This window comes from Corvus kubaryi, unplaced genomic scaffold (assembly GCF_017639235.1).
Source record: "Corvus kubaryi isolate FWS band 111438036 unplaced genomic scaffold, C.kubaryi_AGA036_p1.0 37334, whole genome shotgun sequence".
Classification (NCBI taxonomy): Eukaryota; Metazoa; Chordata; class Aves; order Passeriformes; family Corvidae; genus Corvus; species Corvus kubaryi.
In genome coordinates, this window is record NW_024581108.1 from 13,049,559 (window position 1) to 13,057,427 (window position 7,869).

Sequence of the window (7,869 nt, forward strand, 5' to 3'; positions counted from 1 at the left end):
AGGTGAATTGTGTACTGCAGGTAAAGAGACATCCCAGTCAGTCCTTACTGAAACATTATCAGGGAGGATCTTTTAGCCTAGAGTTTGTAAACCGAATTGTTCTTAACTTCATTCCCAATGGAAAGATATCTATTTCATAAGTGTCACTCTAAATGTAGCAGGAGTGAAAAAGCCAAGAACTGGGCAAAATTGAGCTTGTTTTACCAGTTCGAGGTAAAATACCTTGTCAGGGCATCTGAAGCCTTTCTTGCAGTTGCTTACACTGTGTCATTGTCAGAGCAGCTTTCACTGCTGTGCAAAGCAGAGAGCTTTATGCTCGACAGATCCCAATGCAGCTCTTACCTGCAGGTTGATCCAGTTATCAGTGAAGTCAATTACCAAGGGGCTGATTTAGAATGAGCAGAATAAAGTCTCCAGAGTATCAAATGTAGAAAACAAAATTTGAAATGTGATTAGTTTGAACTGTTATTGTCTGCTGTTTGGAAGGAAAGGAATCAGTGCTTTGATTCTCTTCTGTAAGGTTACCTATTATGCACCATATCCCTCTTTTCTGTCCTTCTAGGTACTTGATAGCCTATTTATTTGCAATAGTCTTTGGAGGTAATGAACAGATTAAATTTAGATAGAGGGCTCAGATTCACTGTTGGCACAGCTCTGCAGAAATAAATGGAATTAGCCAGGAGAGTCAAAATACCTTGTGTTCAGCAACCATAAGCTATCTGGCCTGTTGATGATTTCTAAAATCCCTCCAGCAGATGCCAATGTGTGGTCATATGGTGCAATTCTAAAGGGCAATACATACAGGTCTGAAAAGCAGAAGTCATTGAAATACAGAAGCTATTACAATACCTAGATGAAATAATTGTCAGAATGACTAAAACTAAGTATTTGGAGAAGGGACCAGTGAAATAATTATTTTTGCATTTGGGCAATGTTTCGTTTCATAAAGTGTTGGGTTTTTAGCTTTTGGAGGGTTTTTTTGATTTATTTGCTTATTTGTTTATTTTGGGTAAAAGAAAGCTGGACTGGTGTGGATACAAGTCTTTTTAATATGGGGTACATTCCATCCACTGAATGCTATGAGTGGTTAGACAAATGGTATTGGTTACTGTTAAATGATTGACTTTGCAACCAAAGCTTCAGCCAACAGATAGCTTCCAGCATTGCTCCCACATGCTGCCAGTGTTCACTAATTCCAGGGTACAACAGGTCTTGGAAAACCTCAAATCATCTAGCAGACATTTGGTGCTTGTCTGTCTAGGAAACAGAAGAGTGAGTAGCATACAAAATCAGGATCCTTGAGGTCCAAATTTGAAGCCACAGCCATACACAGAGCAGGACAGAAAGGGGCACTGTCAGAGTGATGCTAAAAAAGGTAAACTTATAGGAAACAGGAAACAGAGAAAATCCTGGGAGCAAAAAGAATGAAGTTAACTGAATATACGTGCCATGATATCCTGGCAGTCTATACCACTTTTTACTGCTGGCCATGAGGGTCTCTGTGGTGTGGCTGTACAAAGCTGTGGTTTACCAGAAGTGCCTCTAGGCTTTTTAGGCATCCAACTCTTGAATGCAGAAATTGTGAGTCTCTACTTTTTACTTTCCTATGTCCCATTTGCATAAGGGAATGAAAATTTAGCCTTCAATAAAAATGTCTTATTTGATGTATATCATATGCTACAGATATTTTTTAATAATATGTTCATACATGACATACTTGGCAATTATTTCCCATTTCTCTAAACTTGTATATATCTTCCCTATCCAGTCACTTAGTACATAAATCCAATGATGTGTTTTTCCCTCTACACCTACAGTAAGTTAGTTTTCATAAGGATGAGAAAGTGCCTCCTGAGAAAACACATTGCTGAGAAGAATTAGAAGACCAAAGGTAATAGATCTTTTAATTTAGGATAGAGCTACTTGCCATTTCTGTTCTTTTAAAAAGCAGTCAATTCTAATTATAGAGATTTATCTTGGATTAAGGAAAAAAATACTAAAGTAAGCACTGCTTCTTCTACTATAACTCTAGGGTTAAGGCTTTTCTAAATGGGAATTATGTGTAGTGAAGACAGTAATTTGGCTGGCATCAAATTCGGAATTAACTGTTCATGTGATAAAAAATTTGTTCATCTGAAACTATTTTCAGTTTGATTTTACATTTTAAAAATTGGAAAAAAAAGGCATTACTGACAACTGCCGGTGTTGGGGAAGAAAAAATGAAGAGAAGGAGGGGTTTTCTGGAAAAAAAGCAGTTCTTGAAAGCTAATATTCAATTTCATCCACAGAATATCAGAATTCCAATGGAGGAAAACATTTGTGATCCATTTTAATTCAACTATTTTTAGGGTCCAATGCAAATAGTGAAGGTTTCAATAAAAACCACAGACACTCTGGCTAAAAAATTACTAAAATGGAAGAATCACTTTCAGTACAGTTTCAATGAAAACTGTTACATTCCCTTTTTTCTATTCCCTTTTTTCCTCAGGTCCCTGAAATATTTTTGATTTTATCATATCTTCCTTTTTTTTCTGATAATATTTGTTCTTCACATGGAAATTCTTTAGTACACATCGAAATATCTGGTATGGCTCCCTGAGATATCATTTATCATGGGACTGTATATCACTTTCCTTATCTGGGCTACAGATGTGCTGGTCTATATTCGGAGACTTCTTTCTCTTCTGAGCTATCAAAGAATCTATGGAAAGGAATGGGACAACAAAAATCAAGCTACCTCCAACAAAATAGGATTCACAGTCTTTGGAACTTTTAAAATATTCCACTCTTTTTTTGTCCTTGTCACCCTCTTGCTGTAGGAAATTGTCATGCATAAAGTAGACTTGATTGGCTTTTGCATGGTTAGCTGTTTAGGATTTAAATGATAAATTAATTAAAATAATTAAGCACATATTCTGGTTACTAAAAGATGGTTGGTTAGTGTTAAATTCTAAGTTCCTTGTTAAAAATAGGTTACCTGTCTCAGTGATGGCTTTTAACACTACTGATTGTTTACACCCCTCAAGTAATTATTACAATAATTATATGGAAGGTTATCAGTGATAGATCTAAGTGTGATGTTTATATCAACCACTTGTTATTAAATTAGTTAATGTTCTAATATTTAATGGAAAAGTTAATAATCTTGCTGTAAGTGTCTCCCTTCCAGAAGCTGCAGCAGTTAAGTGGTGATATTAACAACTCACAGACTATTTTTAGACCCCCTCTGAGGGACTGCTACCCCACACCACGGCAACCATGAATGCAAATGAGGGACTTTTCCTGCCATGGTACCCAGTGCCATCACCCCAAGGACTGACCCCTAGTAACAAGGAGCCATTGGATACAGAGCATTACCACATGAACCAACGTACCCAATCAGATAAAACCTCTGGGTTGCACTGTGGGCTGGATTTTGGGTGGATCTGGGAGGGAACAAAGCTTATAAAAATGGAACTCCTCTAGAGGGAGTGTCCTTTCTCCTTGGACTAGGCGCGGGAGAGGTGCGGCACTGTGGCTCTCGGTCGAAGTCTCACCCCAGAGACCCTAATAAATGTTCCTGCCTTTGGAACAGCTAAAGCCAACACAGTGCTGTTGGATTGCTGGCCTAGGGCTCAGAGCCAGTACGGCTCAAAGGTCTTTTATCTCCGTGCCCGGGATTTTTAAAAATTAATTTTAAATATTTTCCTTTCTGTAATAATTTCCGAATTTCCTCTTGTTCAATATATTACCTTGTTTTGAGGAAATTCAAGAGTTGTTTCCTTTTTTAATAACAGAAATGTAAGCTGAATTTATTTAGTACAGTAAAAAATCAGCTTTGTGCCCAACTTTCTGGCATTTCATTGTTACTCACATGGGCAGAATGGTAAAAATGCTGTACTACCTCTCTCAAAAATCTTGGTCTTGATACTGCACAGCAATATTTGCCCTCAGTTGGTTTCTGAGGCAGCAATAAATGATCAGAATATTCAGTATATTTTATTAAGAATATCTATGATTTTACCCTGAAAACTACAAGCCTCTGTTAAATTATTTAATTTATCTTAAATTATCTCAACATTTCTGTAAGTAGCTTTGGCAGAGGATGGGCACATGGCCAAAACAAGAATTTGAAAATAAATATTGAGATCTGTGCAATATCTTTTTTTTCCCCCCATGGTTTAATAACTCAGTTTTCAAATTAATATTCTACTGAATAATTAAAAGTTGTGTTCTTCCAACTGCATTATACTTTTTTACTCACCACCCTATTCTTGTTTATCTTAATACAAATATTCCTGGAGTTACATTTTCTTAAGAAAATAACCACAAGATGAGAAATCTCCAGGGAGGAACTCTTGAAGGATATCTACATGCACAAAAATAAGTGATAAATAAATATAAAAGATGAGTGTAAAATTGTAAGAAGTATATCCAAAATTATGACAATCTAAATCCACTTTAAAGGAAGGTGTGGCTAAGTTTAATTTCAATGGTTATTTGAGGTAGTTTGCTGAGTATACATGACAGCTGAAAATCTGTTCATAAATTGATTTTTTTTTTTAGATTGATGACCATGATGTAAAAAGAGACCGAGCAAACCAAGCAACTAACAAGCCTTGAGACAGTGTGATCATCCATTTGAATTTTTCTGATAATGAGTGGAAGCATATGCTGTACTTCCACTTGGCCATGCATGACCCAGAGGTTGCACTAAGGATATAAACAAGAGTGCAGAGTCTTTGACTAATTACTGAAATGTATCTTCATTAGACTGGACTCTGCTATTCTGAAAAAGATTTGACAGCATAGTGGGAGATAGCGAGCAGTTGGCAGAAGACTTCAGGCTCTAAAGGAGCTGTCTGAGATCTCCCTTTCTCCATCACCAAAGGATTGGATGAACACCTGGACTTATTTTGCAGCTGCAGCATGGGCTACATCTTTGTGGACATTCCAGGAGACATCTATCCAGCCCCAGAATTATCCCTCCCAATACCAATAGAAGTGCTGAGACCAGGCTGACCCCATGCAGGGGTGACATTTCAGCTGGAGAGATGACCCAGCAGGAGATGACTGAGGAGGCAGTGCAGGTAAACATGAAGAACAGGAGTATTTTCTCCTGCAACCTGGAGTGTACAAAGGTGTTTGGGGCTCTACCAACAGTCAGTTGTTCTTGACCCAGTTTGGGGACGTATTTTACTTACTTTTAAAGTAGTTTCACACTCTGCTGCTGTGCTTTCCTAGATTAATGCTGTTTTTCCACAGTATTAATCCATGTTAATTCCATTTATTGAAACTTAGTTTTGTACCAAAAAGTTTGTTTGCAAGTGGGAGTGTACTGACCAACATGGGATCCCAGCAAATTATTTTTCTCCTGGTTTTGAGTGGGAGTATTTTTGTTATTCAATTTTTTAAGAACTTGAGTTCTAAACTTGGCATTTGCTGCTACTGAAAACTTCTGACTGAGCACTGAAAATACTGTATACGCTAGGAAAAAAATAACTCTGCTAAGTAAAGTGGTATAACTCAGTATTGTAGTCATTAGTAATCTAATTCAAAGTCATTAGAAATCTAAAAGAGTAAATTTTTTAGCAAACCTGAAGAAGGGTTCCAGAGTTAATGAATAATTCAATCCATAACTGGCCTGAAAGAGGAGTGTTGAATACTTTTGTTTAAGATATTAGAAGGAGACTTTGTTCAGAAGGAAAATCTAATGCATGTTCTGCTTTTAAGTGTCACTGAAACAAGGCTGTGTGGAGTGTGAACCTTCTGGTAACACTTGCATGACCCCTCATCAACTGCAATTGAATGCTACTTTTGCATATGACTAAACATTTCTGAATTATGGTTTGGTTGGGTTTTTGTTTTTTTTTCAGAATGTTCCTCAGAGCATAATTAATAGTTTCAAGTTTCAGATTTGAGAAGAGCACACTTGATCATTTGCTTCTTCCAGAGTATAAATGAGAAACTTTCACAGCTACAGTGTAAAAATGAAAACAAAATCTGGTCAGATCCATGGGTTTATGCAGCTATTGAAATGAACCTTCACTAGTGAAGTATCTTCTCCTGGAACTATGACATGCTTCTTTAAAAAAATTCAGATTTTCTTTGCAAATGGAACAGCCCAAGGATCTGTATCAGTCCTCCAATATTCTGTTTTTCATTTGTAGCAATGCCAAGAGTAAAAGGGTAGGAGCTGTTATTTAAAAGTCTGTGGAGACAGTTTTTGGTTATTTTCTTTAACTCACTGCTGAATCTGCTTTTAATATATGTGGAGAACAAAGCAGTTCAGACAATTAAACTTTCTAAACGAAATGACTGAAGAGAGGCAATGCTTTGAGCACTTGAATGAGATGCTTGTAGGAAATACTTTTCTAGCACACCAGCTCTTCAGCTTGATTGTAAATGGCTCCAAATATCTACCACATTGAAAAACAATTAACTTATCAGTGAGGAGCTGACAGGTTATTCACTTTATTTGGTTATTTATTTATTTATTTTATATAAAATCCTTCATGGATTAAACAAGTAACAAGTTGTTCACACAGGAAAATATGTGAGCTTAAAGAAAAGACACAAAAGCTCCTCGAGGTGCATAGTTATTCCTTTTGCTCATTTAAAACCCTCATGCAAGCACGCTTGAGTGGTGTGGTGTGCCAGGGTGAGCGCGGATGGTTCATGATTCTTCCTGCTCTGTGTTCTCCTGGTTGCGGCAGGCACATTTTGAAAAATACTCATCAGAAAGTAGGGAACATATTCCTTCAACACCAAATTCAGCTGCAGTTTTTGGTAGCTTGTCTTCAACCCTGGCAAATCACAATGGTGCTAATCTGAGGGACCCACGGATAAATTATCTTTGTGCTGTGTGCCTGGATTCAGTAGATCAAATATGACTTTAAATAACTTTAGTTGTATGCTTTGGTCTATAATGATAGGCATTTTTTCCCCCTTGTTTTCCCAAAAGGGTCAAAGACACTGGCAGTCCCAGTCTGGCCTTCAGGTTAGATTGCACCCATTTAGCAAGTGCCTGATTTTACCTGATCACACAGCAGTGCTGAGGCACCATCGGGAATGTGGAAATACTGCCTTCAGCTGCTGCCTGTACTTGTGGATTGAATCCACATGGCTAGGAGGTATTTAGGGTGGAGATAATCCAAATATTAATTGAATGCAGAAACTGGAAGCCAGAATTCCATTCTCCCAGGTGAATGCTGAATCAATTTACGTTCTGGAGTTAGATTTGCTCTTACTTTATGCTTTTTGTCTTTGACTTTGTAGTTAGCATGTAACAGCAAAATATGTGGGTGTGATTTGTCCTTTTATATGAGGAATCAAATAGTTTCACTTCATGTCAGTAGAAAAATTTTGTTCTGATTTTCACTGAGTCAACCAATGCTGGGTCTTTTGTTGGTCTTTTCACCATGTACAAATGTTTTACCAACTCCCATCACAAACCAAGAGCATTGCAGTCCTTCTTGTATTCATGGTGTGACAGGGAACATTGAGACCAGGTTCTACCATGTGATTTTTTCCTCTTTCACAAAATGGAGTCTGAAAAATAAAGCTATTTATGTTAGAAGTATATTCAAAAGAAATTACATCAGTAGCTAAGATGTCAAGTTTTAAAAATGAACGAAAGCCATTAAAATAGAATATTTATTTTTGTCTGGTTGGTTTGTTGGCTTTTTTCCTGTAAGAAGGAAATTCCTACTTTTAGTTGTTATTTCATAAATAATAACTAAACATAAACATGTTTCTACATTATTTGTATGCTCCAGTATTGCTCTTTGCTTTGACCCCTTTTGCCAGATCATTGGTCAGTATTAAACAAGCAATATTGATAATTTTATATATGAGTATATTTGCCATTCAGAGCTGGTAAATATGCGT

The 7,869-nt window shown here is 36.9% G+C and overlaps 1 long non-coding RNA gene across 1 annotated transcript; it reads left to right on the top strand.

Moving 5' to 3' along the window:
- The first annotated feature begins 2,545 nt into the window (after positions 1–2,545).
- LOC121666021 lies at positions 2,546–6,499 on the top strand. Its single transcript, XR_006016540.1, has 2 exons — positions 2,546–3,370; positions 4,546–6,499. It is a non-coding gene; the product is annotated as an uncharacterized LOC121666021 (long non-coding RNA).
- Positions 6,500–7,869: the final 1,370 nt, after the last annotated feature.